General features: G+C 42.2%; 1 long non-coding RNA gene across 1 annotated transcript in view; it reads left to right on the top strand.

Moving 5' to 3' along the window:
* Positions 1 to 1,149: 1,149 nt before the first annotated feature.
* Positions 1,150 to 25,225, top strand: part of LOC146679808 (uncharacterized) — a 180,381-nt gene continuing 156,305 nt past the window's right edge. The window contains exon 1 of the long non-coding RNA XR_014918485.1: positions 1,150 to 2,027. This is a non-coding gene — a long non-coding RNA (uncharacterized LOC146679808). The remainder of the gene's footprint in view (positions 2,028 to 25,225) is intronic.

Genomic DNA, 25,225 nt, shown 5'->3' with positions numbered 1-25,225 from the left:
ACGACTGCACAGCCACTAACAACTCCAACATCATTGTGAAGTTTGCGGACGACACTACAGTGGTGGGTCTTATCACCAACAGTGATGAGACGGCTTACAGGGAGGAGGTCAGCGCCCTGACCCACTGGTGTCAAGACAACCATCTCACCCTCAACGTCGCAAAGACAAAGGAGTTGATAGTGGACTTCCGGAGGTGCAGAGAAGTACACACCCCCATCACCATCAACGGCGCTGCTGTGGAGAGAGTGAGCAGCTTCCGGTTCCTTGGAGTACATCTGGCTGAGGATCTTACGTGGTCAGTACACACAAACAAAACAGTGAAGAAGGCGCAGCAGCGCCTCTTCTTTCTCAGGAGACTGAAAAGATTCGGCATGAGCCCCCGCATCCTCAGGACCTTCTATCGCTGTGCCATTGAGAGCATCCTCACTGGATGCATCACCACCTGGTATGGCAACAGCACCGCCTACAACTGCAAAGCTCTCCAGCGAGTAGTGCGGTGCTCTGAACGGATAATTGGAGGTGAGCTTCCCTCCCTCCAAGACATCTACAGGAAGCGGTGCCTGAGGAAAGCGGGGAGGATCATCAAGGACTCCAGTCACCCCAGCCATAAACTGTTCAGACTGCTTCCATCAGGAAGGAGGTTCTGCAGCATCCGGTCCCGTACCAGCAGACTGAGAGACAGCTTCTTCCATCAGGCCATCAGACTGCTGAACACGTCATAGACACCTCAGCTTCACTACTGGAACTTTAACATTATGCACTCCATACTGTATATAAATGCCACTTGTTTTGCACATATTCAACTCTGTATATTTTATATATTTTATTATTATTATTATTATTTTATTTTATTTTTTTACTATTTAATTTGTAAAAATGTGTACACACACACACACACACACACACACACACACACGTAGGAAAATATTTAGTATACACATCCAGAAATGCATACACTATTATATATTGTACATATATTTATTAGTTTCAGGTTGGCCATTTTTGTATTTTGCTCGTTTGTGTTGTTGTGTTTGCACATCTCTGTTGCTTGTGGGGCTCGCACACAAGAATTTCACTCGCATGTGCTGTGCCAGTGTGCCTGCACATGTGATGTGACAATAAAAAGTGATTTGATTTGATTTGATTTGATTTGGTGGTACAGTTGTTTTATTTTGTGTGTTTGTTACACAGGAAAGCTGTTATTGATCAGTTTGAGAGTAAAACAGAAACTGTGAGTGTAAATGTGGAGATTACAGTCGTTTCACGCTGTAACCTACAAAATGCTTTGTGCAGACGAGTCAGTGAAATCAATCAATCATCCTGATTTCTTTAGCTCATGAACACAGTGTGGGGTCAGTGTTAACAACATGGTGCAGAAAGGAAACACAAGCGTGGAGTCGGTGGTGCAAACGGTGGCTCGTGCATCAATCAGCTCCAGCTGTGATGCATCTCTTTGATTAGTGGGAGCAGCAAACTCCATCCAGACAGCTTCCTTTGTTTTTTTCACTTGACTGATCGATCAGCGCACAGCTCCGTTTAGCACACACGCCATCTTTAACGACGGCGTGGAGTCTGTGCCCTGTTCCTCCCACACACGAGTGTTCGTTCATGTTCGGCCTTTGTGTCTGAGCGTTTCCTCTCGGTGTGTCTGTAACGAGGAAGCCACGGGCAGGTCGCACACAAACGTATGGCTGCCGAGTGTGCGAGTGAGGCAACGTGTGGCAACTATTCTGGTTTCCACATAAACACTGGTGGCAGCTGCTGCCATGGCAACACCATTGTGCTCCCTCCCTCCCTCGCTCGTCTCCCCTCCCTCTCCCCAACCACTCCTCTCTCTCATGCTCCGCCGGCTCAGAGAGCGAGGACCAGAGAGGAGAGAGGTCAGCTCGATTCAGAGGACAGAAAGAAGAAAGGAATAACCCGGAGTGGACGGGGACAGGATGAGCGAGGACAGCCACTCCCACTACAGGCTGGACCCCAGCGATCGCCTCAACGGGCTGGGACAGAGGAGGAAGAGACCCAAGAAGGTAAACGAATAGATGGAGAGCCACGTGGTGCAAAGTGTGTAAGGATGGAGCACCCCACCCTGCAAAAAGAGAAAGGAGGAGGCGGTGGGGTGGGGTTTGTTTATGTGCAGACGAGCGTCCACATGATGTTAGGAGCACCGAACCATCTCTCACCCCGTCGTCTCCTGTGGAGTGTGTGGCTGCTCCCCCACAGCAGTTGTATCCTCTCTCGTATCCTCCGTCTCCTGGTGTTGTGTTGCTCCACAGTGAGTCGTAGTAGGAGGCTCACATGCTGTCAGGGTGGGTCCCTGCTCGCTCTTTGTGCGCCTGTCGTTGGGGGTTTTGCTGTTTGCAGCTATCAGGAGGTTTGTGTTGTAGCCTGATGTGAGAAGTGTTGTTATTATCATCATTTTTAACATTTCTGCACCGCTACAATAAACAGACACACACCCATCAGCCTGTTTACAGATCTATACGCCCATAAAGACGTGAAACACACATTGCACAAATCTACTATAACGTGTTCATATGTGTTATAAAATAAAGAGGTAAAGTATTAGCTGTTCAGGTTGATTCATAAATATGACCTCAGCACGTGAAATCCTTCTGCTGACATCCCTAAAAGCTCGTCAGACCAACGAAGCCGTACAACACAAATAACCAGACCAAACCAGGGTTGTGCGTCTGTTGTTGAGAACATTGTCAGTAAACCACAGATCAGTGTTTATGTACCAGTGACGTCCTGTCAGTCTCGATGTAATGATTCCTGACAGCGCGTCTTTGTGTGCCACCTGCTCACTCAGCAGCTACACAACCCAGGAGCTCAGTTTTGAAACAAACCTTAGCACAGTGTTTGTGTGTCCGCCGGGAGTGATGTCTCACTCCGTTTCCATCCTTTTCTCGTGAACAGCGATCTGGTGTTTCTGAGGACACAGAAGCATCCAGCGTCATTATTTTTGTGTATGTCGTGTGAGCTGAGAGCTGTAACCAAAGGTAGTGAGCGCGTCGGCCTTTAACGTCGCGGCTGGTTGTGCGATCGCGTCGCCGCTGAACTCGTGAGAGTTTGTCTCAGGGATCTTTACATTTGAAGTCAGGTAAACAGGAGCAATCATCCAGTGAACTAACAGAACATTCAGGAGCAGTTTACTCTCATGAATGTCAGACAAACTGAGGTTTGTGTGTCAGTTAGATTCTTTAAGTCGTTAAAGTGTCTCTGTTAGGAAAAGCATCTGTTTCCTCCACTTCTGCAGAACTGCGTGACCCGTAGCATCATTGCAGGAAGTATCCTGTGACAATGAGTGACTGCACATCATCATTATCAACACATAAACCTGTGGTCTGGACCTGCAGTTCTTATTTTTACTGTCTGGTTTTGTGTAAAGCAGCACTTCAGTAAGCACCTGTGAAGCACACAGTCATAGTCGAGTAAGGAAGCGATCCATATGTGAAACATATTCCACGTCTACAGGATAGTGGAGGTTACATGGGTCAACCTGGCAAACTGTACCAGCACATGTGATCACACTGATAGCAGAACACAGGTATGTGAGTCTCTACGACGAGGTCAGAAACCAGTAACAAATGTTTCATGTGATTCGTTTTTCTCCAGTTTGTCTGCAGTGAACCTTAAATACTCACTGAACCAGCTGTTTCCTGATGTGGTGACGTGTGTCGGTGATGAAGCCAACACTCTGTCCAGTGTTGGGCAAGTTACTTGAAAACAGTAATCAGTAATTAGTTACTGATTACTTTTTTCAAGTAACTTGCCCAACACTGGACAGTAACTAATTACTGATTACTTCCCCCAAAAAGTAATCCCGTTACTTTACTGATTACTTATTTTCAAAAGTAATTAATTACTTAGTTACTTTTTAAAAACACGATTTCCAACCTGAGTAGGTGATAAAGCGATAGATCTTTCAGCCCAATTCTACTTTTTCTACATAATCCATCATACAAAATGTAATCAAATGGAAAAGTCTCTTTTTAAACTTGTTTTATTAGATTTAATCTTTTAACTTTATGCATCAAGCAAACATTTAATTATATGCAACATTCTCTGACTGGAAGAAATTAGTTTAACATTTAAACCTATTTTCTGCACATTCCAGCTCATAAAATAAAATATTTTTTGTGTTTACACTCAGTCTTTCAAATAGATGCAAGTAAAACACAGCAGAAAATAAATAAAGTCAAAGACTCAGCGGTCCTGTTGCTCTATTTTCACCTGTATAGCAGGAGTGGGGCAGGCGGAGGTTTACCCTGGTGCAGGTGTGCCGCGGTCAGTGGAAGAATCCGCGAGTTTCTCTGTGAGTTTCCCATTACGTCGTAGCTACTCGGTGCTTGTTGGAAGTTTAGGGGTTTTTTCGCTGTAAAAAGAAGTTTTCTTCCCACGCACAGCGGACACTAATGTTTTTGTCACTTTTTATGGAATCAAACTCAAAGTAAGGTCAGTACTTCCATGCTTTAAACGCTGCACGCTCATACTCTCTCTGCACTCGATATGTGATCCATTGTTGATCTGCACACAGCTGTTGTCACTAACGGCGCACTCGCTTACGTCACTGTCGTGAGACATTCTCGCAAAAAAATCACGGTTTTAGTAACGCAGTAACGCAGCGTTCCTACGGGAAAGTAACGGTAATCTAATTACTGTTTTTGCAATAGTAATCCCTTACTTTACTCGTTACTTCAAAAAAGTAATCGGATTACGCGTTACTGGAGCGTTGTTCTCCTCTGTAACAAAGCAGTGATAAAGGAATAGATGCTGATTTTATTAACTTGTGTCTTTGTGCTGCTGGATTCAGTCTGAAGCAGGCAGCAGTGCTGAACCTACCAGTGTAAATGTGATGGTGGAAGCAGAGGCCAGCACTTGGCAGTGCTAAACACAATAAAAGACTCACAAGTTCCTGCTCAAAGGTCAGCTGCCTTCAGATCAATCATTAACCTGCAGCAGGTTGTGGCCTGATGTGTTTGTAAGAGTTTCACTTTCAGGAGGAGAAGATTTAAACGAGTCACACAAATGTGAACTACAAAGTCTGTGACACACAATTTATGCAAACTGCATGAAATCTGACCTGAAGAAATCCAGTCTTCTGCCTGTTGTGGTTGTGACAGCTGCTCGTAGGAGAGTTTGTTTGTAGGAGGTGGAGATGTTCTCAGATCAAGTGCGTAATCGTCTCTTTGTGTAGACGCTAAAAGCTGTGAGCCAAAACTCTCTGCTCTGAAACTCTTCACTCAGTCCTCACGCTGAGAGTTTAGAGGCTGAACTTCTTGTTCCTCCATAACACTTTTCATGAAACAGCAGAAATGAGCTTGTGTTTCTCAGCAGTGCGCACACAGAGAACCGATCCTCTCTGCTCAGTCTGAACAAATCAAAGTGAAACGTCAGTGAAAACACAGCTGCTGATCAAACTGTGTCAGATTAATGCCTCAATGTTTCACTGTGAGGTTAAAAAATACATAAAAATGATTTAAAGAAGTAGGAGGCAGATTTTCACAATAAGAGCACTTTTAATTCAGTTAATGTCAAACTGTCATCAACACCTCTGTGTTGTCTCCGTCTCTGAGCAGATTCAGGCATTACTCAAATAATAAAGGCTTTCTTTCACTATTATACTTTTCATTAGTCTCCAGGTTGATGATTATAAACAGAATTATTAAAGTTTTTATCATTTCAGGCTGAAAATCAACATGAATTTGGTTCTAATCAAAGAAGCTCCTTTAATGTGTGTCATTAAAATCCTCACACAGACTTAAAAAGGCGACATTAACATTAAAATAAATGAAAGAAGCTTCAGCTGAGAGCTTCATGCAGTCATCATCAGCAGCTCATAGCAGTCACAGCTCTTTATTACGCAGCTTTGCAGGAATTAAAGTGGCTGAAGTGTCAGAGTTTGTGTGAGAAGCTGCTTCATGGACAGCTGTACACACGTCTTTATTATTTCTTCATAAATCAAACACACAGGTTTGTCTGCAGATGATTTAAAGTGTGTCGTTGTGCAGTTAAAGCTGTTTGTGTGACGCCCTGACCTCTGTGAATGAAACAGCCAATCAGATCCATCAGAGAGAGAGCAGGAAGTGTTGTGTGTTTGTGACAGAACAAGGAAACAGTGATGATGATGAACATAAAGGTCCTCTGATGTTTCCTGTTACAGTAACGCTTGTTCATCTGTTGCTCTCCTACACTTTCCTATAAATAAAGGAGAAAAAGTCCGTTTAGTTTCATTTCCTACAGCTCAGAGTTACACTTCACATTCCTGCTGTCACATCAAAAAGCTTCACTTTGGTCCAACATCTACATGTTAACATGAAACACAGACAGACTCAGAACATCTGGAACATCTGCACTTTGACCCAAACTGTTATAGCAGGATATTTTCTGCATATTTCTTATGTTGGACCTGTTTGAACTGTAAACGACCTGTAATCATCTGTAAATGGTGTGAGACACACTGAGGCCACCTACAGGGCAGCTGGGGAACAGCAGGGATCTGAAATCATACGAGACGTTAGTGAGTGAGAAGAACAAACGGACTTAAGATGGCTCGAAGTGATCAAAGTTGATCTAAAACAGAAGATAAATCCACTGATTCTTTGTAAAGTTCACCTGCTGCTCACATGAATCCATGAAAGATTTATTTCACTGAATGTTTCTTCAAAGCTCATTTCAACCTGTTGAAGTCATGAATGAAAGTGCAGACTGAGAGTGGATCACATGATGTTTGAGGTGTGTCATGTGACATGTTCAGTATTGTCACACATGTCTAGATTGTCCCTGATATCATAACTGCTCAAACACTGATGATTATATTTGAAGAATTATTCCTGATGGCAGCAAAGTTTGAATGGAGCTCTCTGTCTGTGCTGATTTGTCGCCCTCTGGAGGTCAAAGCACAAACCTACAGGGCAGCTGGGGAACAGCAGGGATCTGAAATCATACGAGACGTTAGTGAGAAGTTAGAACAAACGGACTTAAGATGGCTCGAAGTGATCAAAGTTGGTCTAAAACAGAAGATAAATCCAAAGCAGCATCAGATGAATGTTACCATTTCCAGTTACGGTGCCCTTCATCTAATATGGAAATGTGTTGTTTTTTTTAGCCGTGTTGTTGTTCTTCCTATTGTGTTTAGGCCAGAGATGCTCTTCAAACAGCTGACAGACATGACCACATTACAAGAACATGGTGTGAGTCCGATTTGATATTCCAGTCAACGCTGAGAGACCTTAACCAGGAAGTCAGAGGTCAGCTGATGCTGCGAGCAGGAAGCGAACCAAGGGAAAGGTCCACTCTACTCAATCTCAAAGAAAATATGCTGGTATTTGTTGATGTTGATGGTACAATAAAAATATATAATATAATAAATAATAAAATATCATGTGATGATGAGATGTGTTGTTGGTGTTTGTATTTTCTGTAAATGTCTTTTTTAATGTAAATGCTTTGTTCCAGACGGACAGGGAATCAGTTGCTGTACGATGACATCATCTTGATGTTGACGAGGAGGGCGAGGAAAACTAGTTTTGTCCTGCAGATGGCGATCTTGCACCGTGTCCAGAGAGCCGACACTTTGATGGTGCTGCTCTACTCAGCTTACTTTAGCCTGGGTTGGACTCTGTATGAGCAGCTTCCACTCTGGTTTCACTCTTAAACACACTTGTTTGATTTCACTTGTAAAAGTTGAAGAATAAATATTTTATTACAAAATTATTTGTTGATGCATTTTTTTAGGGTCAAATATCTTGTTTGATTTGAGGAATGAACTGTTAGGGTGGAAAAAGTGAATCAGGTTAAAATAGTGGTGCTTTATATCAGTGAAGATGTATAATGTAATTTAAAATGTTGATGATGGGTTGTAGTGGGCTTGTACTTACAAAACTGCCTCATTTTATTGGAACGATCCACAGTTGCATCCATTCACGGATGACATCTGACATCATTTGACATCTGGTCTGAACACGTTTGTACACAAGATGCCTCAGTTCTGGATGTTCCCACAGACTCCTCTGTGCACCTAAAGAAAAGGTCAAGGGTCAGCAGCACATGTAGTTGGGACAATTCTTCAGTCGCACAAACTACACAATCATTTTCCTCCAATGACGACTTTTCACTTGCAGAAATGGTCCTGTGTGATTTCCAGGCTGTGATATAAAAACTAGTTCCTAATGGCAGCGACTCACTCAGTAAACATGTGTTTCCTTCACCAACCTCACACACAGATCCAATAAGATCAGGAAGTGGGCAGTATAGTACAATATGTGTTATTCTGTGCTGCACTGCCCAAACTAAAGATCTGCTGAAGTGTTGGAAATGATCCAGATGTTTATTTTGGACGATACAGCAGAAGATCAGACATGAAAGATAACACAGAAGACCTGCAGCAAAGGTCAGAGGTCAGACTGGGCCCTGGATTCAACAATGAGCCAATGATCATCAAGCAGTGACTAAAGCAGAGCCCTGACGTTCTGACATTCATCACACAGTCAGAACAAATGTCTGCTGATGACTTCATCTCATGAAACGACTGATAGATGTCAGTTCATTGATCAGCTGAGCTGCTGATCTTCATCGTCACAGAAACATTCAGCTTGTTTCAATCAGTAAATAACTCCCACTACTCCCAGTTTGAACTGTTCCCACTCAAAATGCTGTGAGAACAATGATCATTGTAGAACTTCACAAACATCACGTGTTGTTTTCCACATGTAAGATCAGCAAACACACAGAAACTTCCTGTTGCCACACACGGCCTCTAAAATCTCTTCCACGCTTTCTGTCTGAAGTCCACTCTCTGTGTCGGATCCACAGGAAACAACAAGATCTTATTAACATGGTTTTCAATGTGTCTCCTTCCAAAAAGTCCAACCAATGAACAAATGTGTGTATTTGTGGAGGCCGAACAAAAGCATGACACATTCCTCTGTTTCTATAAACTGGAGTCAAACACAAACATGAAGAGTTTCACTGACAGACTCCAAAATGCCCCCACAGTGGATCAAAGGGAAATCCTACAGTGTGGCCAGAGACTCTTAATGGCTCCAACATCAACACATCCACAATGTTGGATCCAGTTCTGCCTCACAGAGTTACTAAGACACACCCTCTGCCAGCATCACAACAGCTCCACCTGCTTCACCTGCCTCCTCAGCATCTGTACACCTGAAGAGAAAAGAAAGGCTCCAACAGCTCAAATCTACAAAGGATTCATGAAGTTTCATCCAACAATAACATGTTTGCCTTCCACAGTGTGCTGTTAGACACCACTGTACCTCTGCCATTTCAAAAAGAGCAGCTTGGGAACATTTTGGCTCCAAACACTTTGTGTTTAAGTTCTTTGTTTTCTTTGTGAAGCCGACAACATCTGGAGCTTTGTGACTCATAGAAACATCATTTTGTTCTTTAGATGACAGCAGATTGGGACTGAATAATCAATCACTATCAAACCAATAAAGACAAACATGCTGATTTTACAGGAACTTTGTTGGAGAAGCTGCAAAGACATGAAACTGGTGGAGATCCCAAACCAGTTGATAGTGCTGGTTATTCCAAATAAAGCTGTTTCCCTTTGAGATGAAATGACTTTGTGTCCTGATATATAATAAAGATGTTGTTGTTTTTGAGCCCCTGTATTAAAAGTAGTTTAAAGTCAGCTTGAGTTTGATGTCTTTATGTCAAAGCTGCTCATGATGTTGAGCTGCTGATGGAATAAAAACAATATAAAAGCATGTAGTCCAGACTTAAATGTAGCCTGTTGTTAGCTGAGGTCCACACACAGTGTTTGACAGTGTAAAGTGTGTGAAAGGGCTGCTGGTGGAGCTCACTAGGATGAGCAGGTGACCACGAGGTGGAGAGCAGCTGGCCTGGCTTTGACCCGGGCCACGCCCCCTTTCTCTCTGCTTTGCTGTCACTTATCTTCACTGCTCTGTCCAATAAAGCTGAAAAAGGCCCCGAATCAAAGAAATCTGCTGCAGCCTCTGAAATGTCTTCTGTTTCCTTCCCGACGGCTTTTTCACCGTCAGCCCATCAGACAGTCCAGCAGCATTTATGATGATGTCATGATGTTGAAGAGGCTGCTACGGTGGCCTCCCATGACCCCCAGCCTCATCACAGCTGAGATGCAGACATTTGAAAACATTCAGCAGACAACTGAATAACAGTCCAACACAACAGTCTGTGTGCAGACACACACTGACCTTTCATAGAGTCAAACACAGCTGGTTGAGTCATTTCTCTGTGAGTCTAAAGTGAATCTAGTATTTGAAAGTCCACTTCCTGTATTTGTTGTTGAAGCCATTAAATAACCTTCTTCATCCAGCTGACAGCATCTTCATCCTATGATGTGAACAGTTCCTCCTGTTGATGACAAACCTCTGACAGGATCTGCTTGAGGAGCTTTTTCATGTGCAGCTCTCTGAGCTCAGGGCTGAGCTGCTGTTTCATCTTTAAGAGCTGCTGCCTCCTCGCCGGACTTGTTCTCCTCTTCTTCTCCTAATGACACCATTTCTGCTTCATATTAAATTCAATAAAGATGCTGACATGTATCTGTAGCAACAACATCATTGAATCTAGAACAACTGGAGCCAAACCAGTGGCTCTGCTGGGATCACTGGTGAGCCAACACTTCCTTGTTGATGCAGATTTCAGGGCTTCCTTTTGCTCCTCCGTTATAACTGTTCTCTCTTCTCAACACATGATGACACAAAGGAATCAGCAGTGACAAAGATGATGCTGAAGAGAAGCACACACTTCACACATATAACAGAGCAGTGCAGTTACACACACCTCTGCTCGACATCAGGCCTCAAACAAAGACACAAAACACTAACTTGACTCTAAACAGAAGAAACGAGCAGCTGTTTCTGTTCTGTGCTTATTTATATTTGACACACATGCTTCTCTTTGTGCAAACACACATCGCACTATAAGGGTAACCTCGCACACAATGATTGGACAGCACAGTGATGATGCTGGGAGATCCTATACGCAGCAACACAGAAACACTGAGAACTTTAAACAATGATGGAAAGTGTTATAAATGACTTGTTGGCCTCTGATCTGTCACAAACAGCTGAAACGTGTCTCTCATGAGTCACATGAAGGTTTTTGACAGAAAGGACAAAAAGTAGCTGCAGTCAGTTTGTGTCATTTTTATATTTATTCATCTGGGAGAAAAATCTGAGGGACATTAAAATGTGTTTTCAACAGAGACAAGAACATGAATATAACAGAACAGGTAAATGAACATGTTTCAAGTAAACAGCTGGACTGATCAGGTCCAAACACAGAGTGATAAACTTGTCAAACAGCTGTCATATCTTTATATAGAAGCTCTTTATAAATGCTGCTCACTGCAGTCTGTTTACTAATAATGTCAAAGTGTTAGAAACACAGAAACATCAGAATGGTCTTTGTTCACAGAAACCTGTCTGGGATCCTTTGTTGTTCTTTTGATGCAGAGTTACATTATAAATATAAAGAGTTATTTCAGAGTCTCATCAGTTTTCCTGCATGTCTTTATTTAACACATCAGCAGGGCTGAAGCTCTCATGTTAAACACACACTGATCTATGGACACGTTCATGTGTTTCTAACAGAACCAGGCTGTTATCAGCCTGCACTAACATTATGTCACACACACTGAATGTAACAGTGACAGTTTACATCATCACACAATCAGCTGTGATTGTTTCACTGTCATCAAACGAGTCAACAGGAAGTAGAATCAATAGAAACCAATCATTTACTGACAGCATGTCTGATGGAAATAAGTGCAGATTATGTATGAAGTCTAACTGCACACAGTAACTGTGTTACAATAAGGACTTAACAGCGCCCTCTGCTGGAGTGTTTCAGTACTGCGTTAACTACAATACACCACCTCCTCCTCACACCACCTGCTACAGCTCTACTCTTCTATGACTACAGTCATCCACAGCACTGATGTGAGGTCACATGGTTCATATGTAAGGAGCACAGCTGACCTCAGGTCAGTTTAATGACTGTGAGCAGCAGCTGTGTTATTGTCACTGTGACAGGGAGACACTCTCAGACACAGCGCTCATGTCAGCTTGTTCTCATGCAGGAGGATCAGGAGCTCCATGTTTGTCTTTCTGTTTGAATCATGATGTGTTTGTGCCATCAGAGTCTGTCATGAGTACTCAGGGTTTCACAGCAGCTCTTCTGGATGCTGACGAGGACTCCAACCTCATGTTTCACCTCTCTGAGCTTCTGATGTCTGTGAACACTCGTGTTTCTTCTCTGGGCTCATCTGGACAAAAACACCTTTCTGTGTTTGGCTGCAGCCTCATTCTGACTGACAGGAAGTGTGTTATCCATGAGCTGCACTTCTGTGAGGAAGTTTCCTGCTGTGTTTCCTGTCTGTGGACAAACACGAGTGTTCCAGCTGAGGACTTGGTTCCTTCCACCTGTCCATACAGGACATCACGCTGTCTGCAGCTCTGTAAATGCAGCTCCAGGTCCTTCCACGTGCTGCTCTGTATTTGTGCAGTTTGTAGTGTGTCCTGGGAAACGTAGCACACATGGTGTTCTTCTGCTGTTTCCTCCTTTCACTGAGTGTGAAACACTGACGCTGTGCTGTTGTTCACAGAGGGGAGCTGATTCTAGCTGCAGCTGGACTCTGTCATCTAACTGAATGTGTTGGTGCTGATCACGGGGCTCTGAGGGGGGAGCAGCAGGAGGACTCTGGATGCTGACGTCAGTGTATCTGTGGAAGCTCCCACAGCGTGTCTGTCATTCAATATTGTGCTGTATATTGTATCTATGCAAAGATGAACAGACTGTGTGTTCACTGGTCTCTGTGCTGCAGCTCTGATGTCATCATCACTCCCTCCTCCACCCTCAGCAGTCCCAGCATGCTGCTGTGGTGCACCCCACCCTCACTCTACACCTGAGCCACAGACCACACCCTCCACCTCAATATACACCACAGTTTTCTCTGCTGTGGAAATGAGATCAGGAGGAAATCATCATTATTATTATTTAATAAACGCTCACATTAATGTGGGCTTATTTGTTTCATATTAGAAACATTAGTTGAGTGTTTTCAGTATAAAATGGTCAAAGTCCCTCTTTTTGCTCCTCCCCTCACCTGTGGATGGGCGGTGCTGTTACCGTGGTGACAGCTTGGATGTGTTTCAGTCCTGCCTGGTTATCACTGCAGGAATCTTTCACATTTATTACAGGTAATAACTCTGATTTTTCTGTGTATTATGAACCAAATGTATCCTGATACACACAGAGATGGATGAGCAGAGGTTTTTTTGCAGTTTATGTAGTTACTATGGACTTAATGCATACATATTATTAAAATTAGGGCTATAACAGTTGTATTGATGTATAGCAACTTGAAATGCTCCCACAAATGGCTCCACAGCATGTAAAAATATAACAAAAGCTCTGGCGGACTTGGTTCTGTGGTCAGTCTTAAAGGGTGAAGTTAAACTCTGTAATCTTCACTGTGTCACAGAGTTCAGTGAGTCCCGTTATTCACAGTATCAATCAGATCATCAGAGAACAGCTGATCAGCAATCAGTGGTGCCAACAGCGCCTCCTGTGGTGAGAGGATGCAATAATGCAATGTAGCATTTTTCCACTCAACACTTGCAGTCATGGAAACTGTCTGTTGGATCTGTGTGACGTTGCTTTCTTGGTTAGAGTTCCTCACAAATGTCCAGATGATTCTTCTAATGAGGCGTCGACCATGTTTGCAGCTCTTTGGAAGAAAACGTCGCCCTTTGCCATCCTTACTTTTCTTTGACTTCTTCAAATGCAGCTGAACTCCAGCTGGTATTTTCTTGGACTTTGCAGCTGTTTCTGGTCATCAGTTCATTCCTGCAAACCTCTGAAGCTGAACAACAATGATGCTGCATTGCTGGCTGATCCCAAAAGGTTGATTCTGTTCATCTGGACGTTTTCAGAAACGTTTGCTCACTGATCAGGTGACTTCTTCAGTCTCAGCTGACTGCAGCTTTACAAGCTTACAAACAGCACATTTGCACAATGACTGAAAGCAGCAGCACCTGATATATATGATACTAATATAATACATATACATATATAATCCATACTAATGATGAAGGAACTGAGCTCACAGTCCATTGTTCATTCAGTGAACTACTCAGTTTATTTTGGGCCTCAGAAATGCTCACTCTGTTTGTACATCACTGTCAGCAATAGACTCATTCTGCTGTGTGGACAGGAACACATGTGACATCACTTCCTGTTTGGTTGTGACTGAAGAGGAAGAAGTTTACAAGGAATCATTTAGAAGAGTTTCAAACATCAACTGATTGAATCCATGAATCTGAAAACGTGTTTGTGAGTGAAAGAGACAGACATGTACAGACTGAACTATCTGTTCAACAGTCAGAGTGTTTCTGTAACAGGAGACACTCTTTACACTCCACTCAGCACAGGGACACTGAGGCACCAGGAGAGAAGACTCTAAACCCAGGATAAAGAGTTTGAGTGAATGTGGTGTTGAAGGTGTGGAGGTGGATCAGAGTGTCAGAGGAGACTCTGTAGAAGGACAGAGTGCCAGCAGGACAGTCCACATACACTGCTGCTCTGTTAGAGACAGAGGAGGAGGAGGAGGAGGAGGAGGAGGAGATGGATGTTCGACTGTTATTGTGCCAGACATAACGAGGACCATCATCAGAGCACCACAGACTCCAGGACTGATCATTTCCTCCAAACACACAGTCACTGCGTCCTTTCCTTCTGATGCTTCTGTAACTCACTGATATAAAAACGTCTCCTCTCCACTCGACCTCCCAGTAACAGCGACCAGTCAGACCATTTCTACACAGCAGCTGATAAACATCAAATCTGTCTGGATGATCAGGATATGACTGAACCTCCTCCACACGTGTCACCTTCCTGTTGTTGTCAGACAGTTGGAGCTTTGTGTCCACTGTGTTTGTGTCGATTGTGAGTTGACAGGAATCTGATGGAGAGAACAAACACAATCCAGCTGCAGTTATTGATCCATCATCTGTTCATTGATTGACACTTTGATGATGACTCCTGACATGATGAAGATGGTTGAATGTGTGCTGCTTTGTTTTCATGAATCCCATTAAAAACACACTTACACTTCCTCAGACCTGGTCTCAACCATCGGACTCCAGCAGGCTCCACCCTGAAAGGAGGAGGGGGGTCAGAGCAGCACAGTCAGCATGCACACATGGACATTACATGGCTCTCACACACACACTGTTACACACTGAGCTCAAAGCTCGGCTCCACTGTTTTATTCAAAGAAATCTACATTTATTTATCAGCACATTTAAAAACAGCTTGAGCCAAAGTGCTGCACAGAGTAGAGAGAAAATAGGAAACATACACAGTAATGACTATAAAGACTGGTCAGGATTGAAAGCTACAGAGTACAAATGTGTTTCCAACCGGCTTTTAAAAATGTCCAGTGTTGGTGACGACCTGATGTGAAGGGCGACTGTTCCAGAGTTTGGCTGCAGCCATCGATAAAGCTCACCTCTGTTTTTACGTCTAGTTCTGGTCAGAAGCTGCTTATCTGCAGACCTGAGGGCTCCACTTGGATTCTTTTGTTAAAGAGAGATAAGATGGAGCCAATCCATTCACAGATTTAAAGACAACCAGATCTGGAAGTGGATTCTACCACGTACTGGTAACCAGTGGAAAAAGCTGGTGATGGGTCGTCTAGCACAGACCCACCGCTGGAAGCAGACAATTGATGAGGGAGAGAACTGTGACAGCGCCGTTCCTTCACTTGACCTCAGTCGCTCTCGTCTGCTCCCTCGTAACACTGCTCTTTATTGAGCTTACATGAATATGCACAAGTTCATTATGACGTCTTACACAGGTATGAACAAAGAGTACCAGTCTGTGCATAGTGTGTGTGTGTGTGTGTGTGTGTGTGTGTGTGTGTCTGTGTGTGTGTGTGTGTGTGTGTGTGTGTGTGTGTTCCAGATGTGACCCTGTGACCCCAAAGCTGGTGCTAAGAGTCCAGCGGTCCCCCTAACAAAGGGCTCTTATACTTAACCAGACACAGAGTAGGTGTCCTCCTACACCAGGGGTCTCAAACTCGTGGTCCGCGGGCCAATTGCGGCCCGCAGGACGATAGTTTTTGGCCCCACCTTAATATGAAAATGTAATGTTAGTTTGATAATGTATGACACTTTACAGTGTTGTGGGCGGAGCTGAATTAACCCACCAATCAGGGTGGGATATGGATCTCAGGGGACACCAGCCGGGCTTGATGCAAGCAGGGAAACATTTCTCAATGAGTCAAAGTTCCAGCAGCGTTGCCCTGGAGTGTTTCTTTCTTTCCTGTGCCTGGCTGGCTTCCTCCTTTCTATTGGGCAAACGCCGACATTCGCCCCAGCGCGCTGCGTTCACAACACTTCAAAAAAAGTTGTTTTTTTAAGTTGCTGCCCAGCGGGACATTATACGTATATAGATTTATACACACGTCAGTGGGATTTAAAGTTATTTTTCCACAGAGAGAGATCTCATATTAACTCTCACAGTGATGCGTAGGCGGCGGGATAAAAGAAAAGTCATGAACTCAATGCAGCCCAATTTAGTCTGCAGTCACATAGCGACACCTGTTCATCGGCAACAACAGTCCCCGGTAACCCGGACTAATTATAGGGTCGCACCGTAATTTGTGGCTCCATGTTTTTATTTGCATCACTGCGTTTGCATTGCAGCAAACATGAACATTACATATATTTCAATATAATGTAAAAGCAGTCAAAACAACTAACATCAGAAACAGCTGATGTTATTTGTTATATGTCACGGTGTCATTTCCGCTTCTTTCTCCTGTAACAACAGCCCGGCGCCGTGAGCAGTCGCCTTTTTTGCGCTCGCTATCCCTGCACTTTCTACCATCTGCAAACGCCACGGTGTTCGTGTCGTCATGAAAGACATGAACATCGAGCGTAAAAACAAAGGAGACTGCTACCGGCTTTTTATCTGCCGATCGCCGTGCTACGGTTGCAAGAAAAAGAAGCAGAAATGACGTTCTCTACGCGTTGAGACGTTCCCCGTCCGTCGGCTAAACGCTTGATTGAAACTTCAATGCGACAGTGACACCAAGTAGAATTATAAATGTCACATAGCACCAAACATGTCTTTTTCAAAGCCTGCGGTGAAGAGAAAGGTTGGTGATGAGCACCGACAATTTCAGGAAAAGTGGGAAATGCAATATTTCTTTGTTGAGCACAGGGGCACCCCGACCTGTCTTATTTGCACAGAGAAAGTTGCGCTGCACAAGGAATACAATTTGAAACGTCATTACACAACTAGACATGCTGAGCTGGATGCAAAATACCAGGGAGACGAGAGAGCGAACCGGGTTGCCAGTCTTAAAACAGATCTACTGAGGCAGCAAGATTTCTCCAAGAAAGCAACCAAAGAGAATAATGCAGCAGTCGGAGCCACGTGGTTAGTGAGATGATTGCTAAAGCAGGGAAGCCATTCACAGAAGGTGCATTTGTCTAAAAGTGCATATTGCAGGCTGCAAATATAGTCTGTCCGGGAAAGAAAGGTCAGTTTAGCAACATCAGCCTTTCTGCCAACACCGCAGCAGATCGCATTTCTGACCTGTCAAGTGACATTTATGACCAACTGTGTGAGAAAGCCAAATGTTTCAGTGTATACTCAGTCGCTCTTGATGAGACCACAGACATCACCGACACAGCCCAGCTCCCAATGTATGTCCGTGGTGTTGATGACAGTTTTGAAGTGATGGAGGAGCTGCTCACAGTAATTCCAATGCATGGCCAGACCACCGCTCAGCAGATATTTACAAGCTGTGTGATGCCATTGAGAATGTTGGTTTGCCATGGAAGAGGTTTGTTGGAATAACAACAGATGGAGCGCCATCAATGACAGGGAGGAAACATGGACTGGTGGCACAAAACAAACTGGAAGAGGAAGGCGTGGAGGAGGCCATTGCTCTGCACTGCATCATCCATCAGCAGGTCCTTTGCAGCAAATGCCTGAAGTTTGACAATGTGATGTCTATTGTTGTGAAATGCATCAACCAAATCAGATCCAGGGGCTTAAAGCACCTGTTGATGTTGATGTCATTTTGAGGCTACAGGAGGAATTTGATCACAGATTTGCTGACTTCAAGACACACAGAGCCACCTTTCACATTTTTGCGGACCCCTTCTCCTTCGATGTGCAAGATGCCCCTTCTGTGCTTCAAATGGAGCTCATTGAGCTGCAGTGCAACTCTGAACTCAAAGCAAAGTTCAGGGAGGTGAGTGGAAAAGCAGACAAGCTTGGACAATCTTTGAGAGAATTGAGCCCTAGTTTCCCTCGGCTTTCCCGAACGCCGTAACTCACCTCAGAACGTTAGCACGTCGGAGCAGTATGCATCACGTGATAGAGCAGCTGTGGCATGCGGGACCTGTCGGTGGTCTGGATAGCATGTGGAGCTTCGCTAGCAACCCGGCATTTCATCTCCGACAAAGTTATCCCCGAGAGAAGTAAAGCAAGTGTGTAAGTCCATCTCTGAATGTTTGTAAAGCATTCCCACGTTAAGCTTAACAAGCGACTGCCTCTCGCTCTCCGGCTGCTACTTCAATCATGAAACTGCTTAATGATCAGCTGATCGGCTTTTCTGTCGCGAGTCCGTCTCTCTTGTTTGTTTTTGGTCCACTTTGCACCAGAAAGAGGAAACCAGCGGCTGAACAACAGCAGCACGTTTAAGCTTGATAAGCTGTTGTTACAATTTATTTATTATTACTTTCTACACCAGGATCTTTTTCTACGTAGCTGACGGCTGGTAACTGTGCAGGGGCGGCTAAACTCTAGCAAAGTTTAGCCAGGGGGGGCCGATAGGGCATGAACAGGGAAAAGGGGGCACAAAGACATACTTTTCTTTCTTATTCTCATTTAAAATGCTGAGCTTTTAATAAATAATTATCTGAATCTTACACCCAAAGTTTTAATTTGATGTAAAATGAATAGAAGTCAATTACTGTATATAGTGACTATTAAGTCTAATATATATACCCTAGTAAGCTATAGTACTTTTTACTTTGGGAAGGTACCATCTGTGCAGTCTGCAATTTTGTTGAAAGATGTTGAATCTATTTAATATTTCTTGAAAAATAATTGATTTCTGTGCATTTTTTTTCACAATGCATCAAATTAAGGTTGATTAAGTCGATTAAGCATCATGAGGTGGAGCGTGAGGGGTGGTTCCCTATTTTTTATTTATTTATTTTTGTTGTTGCTGGGAGTTGGAACCCTATTAGTTAGGTTGCTTAATATTTACGCTAAGTACTCTTTAAAATACCAGAATAGGGAGGATGGTGTAGGTCTAAGTTTATTAGATTGATCAGTATTGCTGAACTATGAAATGTTTTTTTTGTATACAGGTATAACAGAATAGCTTTAGTGTAGTTGTTGTTTTAAACTTGAGTATGAACTTGCAGACTTGCAAAATGCAGCAAGATATTTAAAAAACAGTTTTGTTGATTAAAAAACACTATATCGGATTCATATCGGTATCGGCAGATATCCAAATTTATGATATTGGTATCGGTATCGGACATAAAAAAGTGGTATCGTGCCATCTCTAGTCTCTAGCAGCAAGGAGTAGGCAAGAGAAGCCATGTTCAGAAGAACAGTTCATTTTCTACAGTGTTCCATTCATGTTCAGAAGAAGGTTATAGAACTGTTAATACAGACATTTCAATCTAAATACAGCAGATATAGAAGCCTGAAAGATACACACAAGTTCACTGACTAAAAACATCTTATTATTATTTTATTTATGTATTACAGATTGATTTATTTTCTTATTAATTCTTAATTTGTTTATTTATTTTTCATATTTTGTGTTAAAAAATAAAAATAACGAGATTTGAGAAGATTGGAATTTTTTAACCATGCCTTTCTTGTAGAAAACCTAATGCGGCCATGCCTCACCCAGACTCTGCCTGCAGCGGCCCCCAGCTAAATTGAGTTTGAGACCTCTGTCCTACACCATAAATCAGTAAGAGAGGGTACGACCTCTCTCATGGCCCCAAGTGGTGTGTGCATGCCAGAGCACTGTGGAAGGCACACAGAGTCTTTACACACTACTAAGGATCAAACCTCTATCATTATGCAATCAATTATACAACTCTAAGCATATATGAGTAAATATTTCTAAGTATAAATGACAGTCAACAATATAAACCTTACAGCTGGTTTTAATAACAGAATTTATTTGTTTCTCAAATGAGAAAGAGCTATCGAGAAACACTCCTAAATCTTTAGTTCTGAACTTTTCCAGTGGGCCAAGGTCAACATTATTAGATAATGCTAATTCTTTTCCCTTACATTATAACAATGTGAGGAGTTAATGCTAAGTATACTGCCATTAGCGGCTAATTCTAATTAGGGGTGAATAATTATTAGTAGCTAATGCTAATATCGTTTTCTCTTCCCTTTTAACAATGTGAACAGCTAGTGCTAGGTAGGCTGATGCTAGCAGCTAATGCTAATTTGACGTGAATTAGCATTATATTAGTGAGGAGTTAATGCTAAGTAGGCTGCCATTAGGGGCTAACTCTAATTAGGTGAATAATTATTAGCAGCTAATGCTATTATTGTTTTCCCTTTTAACAATGTGAGCAGCTAATGCTAATTTGATGTGAATTAGCATTATATTAGTGAGCAGTTAATGCTAAGTAGGCTGCCATTATTAACTAATGCTACTTTGACGTGAATTAGCATTATGTGCTAATACTAATACTGTTTTCCCTTACTTTTTAACAATGTGAGCAGCTAATTCTAAGTACGCTCTTGTAAATAGGTAATTCTAATTTAGTGTGAATTAGCATTGTTCAATAATGCTAACACTGTTTTCTCTTACTTATTAAAAATGATAGTAGCTAATACTAATACTCTTTCCCGTTGGGTAACAACGATGTGAGGAGTTAATGCTAAGTAGGCTGCTTTTAGAGGCTTATTCTAATTAGGGCTGAATAACTATTAGTAGCTAATGCTAATATTGTTTTCTCTTTCCTTATAACAATATGAGCAGATAATGCTAATTTGATATGAATTAGCATTATATTAGTGAGGAGTTAATGCTAAGTAGGCTACCATTAGCAGCTAAAGCCAGAGGTGGGACCAAGTCATTGTTTTGCAAGTCTCAAGTAAGTCTCAAGTCTTTATCCTCAAGTCTCAAGTCAAGTCTCAAGTAATGTCAGGCAAGTCAGAGTCGAGTCTCAAGTCACTGGTGTAAAAGTCCGAGTCAAGTCACAAGTCTGAAACTTTGAATTTCAAGTCCTTTCGAGTCTTTAAAAAAAAAAAAAATGAAAAAATAATGTTGCAGTTATATGCTAAATGTAAATATTAGACCATGTAATTTTAAAATCTGTGTTTTTCTCAACACATGACAAAATAGTGAACTTAGAAAATATACACAAATTGTGAAATTGCACCTCTATAAAATGCAGCTTAATTAAACCTAGCTCCAAGAATAATTTTCACCGACAGTTCTGAGATAAGCTGCATGTTATTCTTGGATGCGGTTGTAGGACCAGCTTTAAAATCGCATGACAAAAATATCATACACATTAAAAAAAACTGTATCACCAACGTAGCCTGGACAACATTTGCTAGTTGGATGAAGTCAGCTATCTCATCTTAGCATATTTTGTTAAGATTCAAGAATTGAGAAAGGGTACAAGAGGTGATCGAAAAATAACCACACTGGTCCGGCCGGGTGAAGTCAAACGAAGATTTTAATTCACACGTGGGAAGATCACTGAAAACAGCAATTGATCTTCGACTTACTAAGGCACAAACAATTATTTTATAACATCAGGGTTTGTTTACTGACGCCCCTTCATGCGTCACCGGTACATTTTATACATAGATCAGATCAACATCATCATGACTTTTCACCCAGAAAATCATCTTCTATTTTCATGGCTTGGTACTTTCCGTTCTTATCTTAAAATGAATTGTTCCTCTTTCTTGTCGAGACATAACTTAATCTCTCCTCTAAATAAGTCTAACTAATATGTGTTGACCTCACATGCTCTTTGTGTCACCTCTTCACCTCCTACTGTCTGTGTCTCGTCCTCAAATGCTCTTTCTCAATTCACCTGTTGCACTTCTGGCCTTTCACCAGGACAGAGGCTCACTGAGACTATGTGTATGTCTTCTACTAAATAAATGTTTTAACCAAGAACCTCTACTAAAACCTTAATATAAAATGACCTGATATAAGTGTTTTGTAAGCATGTATTGCAATTCCTTCTATGTTCTAGTTTTCCCTCAGCATGTATCACCTGAACAGTCACGTCAGTGAGGCTTAAGACCTTTAAAGAACCTGAACATCAACTCAAATAAGCACAGATATGCAATATGTATAAAATAGTTATAACTGCACCTGGAATACAAAATTAATATAATAACTTGTATGCATAAACATCTTAAGGCCATCTTAAAGCTATCTGTTACAATGTTAAAGCAATGATCATACTGCAGATTATATTATGCTGGTCAAATACTTTTCTATTCATCCCCACAATTTATATGCATATTTATAATTATACGGTTCTTGGAGTGAGTGCATACACTCATGAAGTTTAGTAACTTCAGGTCACTGCAACAAGCCCAGGTACAGTTTACCGACGGATGGGTACAGGACCTTGAAATGCACCGTGTAGAACGAAAGACCATCGTACGTATCATAAGTTTACCAGTCTCACAAATTGTCGTCATAAATACACATTCCTTAACAGTTTATTAATATAACCTTTGAGCTCAACGGTAATTAATTAGTAGTGGAAATAATTTCTGGTACCCATCACAGAAATGTAGCAGTGACAATAATACTGTATGCTGTAATCGTACTGGGCAATTAGTGATACAAAAACCTGTTTTATCCTGTGAATAAAAGTATGTGTTTTTATCAGTCTACCATAATAACAGAAGCGAAACACAATATTGTGTCAGGATAATTTACTATTTATGCACAATAAACAAAGAAGCATAGCGCGACAATTTCTGTTCAGCGCCAGACTTGCTTGTAACCTATATCACCAATTATGTTATGAAAATGACGTATTAACTACTAAAAAACACTGACCTTCGTGTAAATGCTTGGAGCAGACTAACCTGTGAGCTGGAGTGTTCTGGGACGTTATATTTGGTCTTTGAATGGCTGCAATCCAGTCGCGTCTTTGTTACTTCGGAAACATGGCTCGAACAATTTCTCTTCAACGACGTAATCCGATAACAACCGATCTCTTTACCCGTCGGCTTCCCGTGGCTGTCATGCGACCGGCTATTGCAGTTAATAATACAACGGCTTCTTGACATTTTTGTGTTTCTTTTTATCGCTGTGTGACTGATTTTAATTGAAAGCCTGCGTGCGCTAGTACCGCTTGCCACGAGTTCCCAGAATCCTTTGCGGTTCTACCCGTGAATGACGTCACATTTTCAATCTCTATATAATATGCATGTTAAATTTTATATTTGGGGTAAAATATCAAGTCTTTTCAAGTAAACCGGTTCAAGTCCAATTCAAGTCCCAAGTCATTGGTGTAAAAGTCCAAGTCAAGTCACAAGTCTTAGAACATTTTTTCAAGTCAAGTCTAAAGTCATAAAATTAATGACTCGAGTCTGACTCGAGTCCAAGTCATGTGACTCGAGTCCACACCTCTGGCTAAAGCTAATTTGAGGTGAATAAGCATTAGTAGCTTATGCTAATACCCTTTTCTCTTGTTTTATAATGATGTGAGACGTTAATGCTAAATAGGCTTCCATGAGTGACTCCTTTCCCTTGCATTATAAAGATGTGAAGAGTTTATGCTAAGTAAGCTGCCATTAGCAGCTAATGCTAATACTGTTTTCCCTTTCTTTATACAACTTGAGCAGTTATTGCTAAGTAGGCCACTTTTCTCTGCTAAAGATTTCTGTGACCATGATAGAAACTCTGATAAGCTAATGCTGCTAAGCTAATGCTGTTTATGGGCCCTGTTAGAATCAATATTTCATTCTCATTCTGTTGTTTGAGAACAATAACAGAAAAATGTGCACTTGAGAACAAATTTATTGTGAATTCAGCTGTGAATGTACAGTTTGTCATTATTTAAGCTTCCATTTCCAAATGTTAGCTGACACTTTATTAGGTACACTGGTATCTATATCAGGTACACCTGTGACCTAAATGTTCCTGCAAACAGACTCCTTGGAGACCCCTACATAAATATCCATGAACTATCCAGCTAGACTAGTGTGTCTGTCCCTGAAAATATTCCTGCATGTGTGATTGTTCATGTGTCATCTGCAGGAAACAAACAGGAAGTGAGTGAAAGACACAGGAAATGTTTCCAGCTCTTCCTCCTCTATCAGATTTTCTCTCCATACCTGAGAGTGTCCAGTCTCCAGCCTGGATCCTTCAGTCCAGCCGAGAGCAGCTTCATTCCTGAGGGACCTGGATGATTGTAGCTCAGGTCCAGCTCTCTCAGATGGGAGGGGTTGGAGCTCAGAGCTAAGGCCAGAGAAGTACAGCCTTCCTCTGTGATCAGACAGCCTGACAGACTGCAGACACACAAAACAACAATCTATCTGTCAACAGTTGTTTTCTCTTTGTCACAATAACATCTATCCATTTACATCCATTCAATGTAACTTTATTTATAAGTGACAATACCCAACAGACAACAACAGTCATCTGAAGCTGTTTAACAGTGTAAGGTAACCGCCTCCACTGTGAGCAGCACTTGGTGATAGTGGGAAGAAGAACTCCCTTTGACACAAAGATCCTCCCAGTGAAAACAGGCTCCAGGAGGAGCATCTACCATGACTGGTTGCAGGGTGAGGGGAAAGGGAAGAGATGAGCTCAGAGAGACAAGAACAAAACAGAGAGACAAAAGTTAAGGACATGCAGTAGTGACATATAAAAGCATCAGGAGTGAAAAGAGGGGAGAAGAAAGCAGAGCATCATGGGAAGTCCACCAACAGCCTGAGCCTATAGCAGCATAACTAAGGGATGGTTCAGGGTCACCTGATCCAGCTCGAACTATAAGCTTTATCAAAAAGGAAAGTTTGAAGCTGATCTTCAAAGTAGAGAGGGTGTCTGTCTCCTGAACTCAAACTGGGAGCTGCTGCCACACCCAGTCCAACATAGCCAGGCTTTCTTTGCTGCTTTGACAAAACCTCAAATCCCAGTCAGAGATGATGAGCA

Source organism: Copadichromis virginalis, unplaced genomic scaffold (genome assembly GCF_057382275.1).
Source record: "Copadichromis virginalis isolate Kocher_CV1m ecotype Utaka unplaced genomic scaffold, C_Virginalis_male_GT1.1 unmapped_scaffold_1, whole genome shotgun sequence".
Classification (NCBI taxonomy): domain Eukaryota; kingdom Metazoa; phylum Chordata; class Actinopteri; order Cichliformes; family Cichlidae; genus Copadichromis; species Copadichromis virginalis.
Note: the sequence above shows the minus strand (reverse complement) of the source record. Positions and strands in the feature narration are given on the sequence as shown.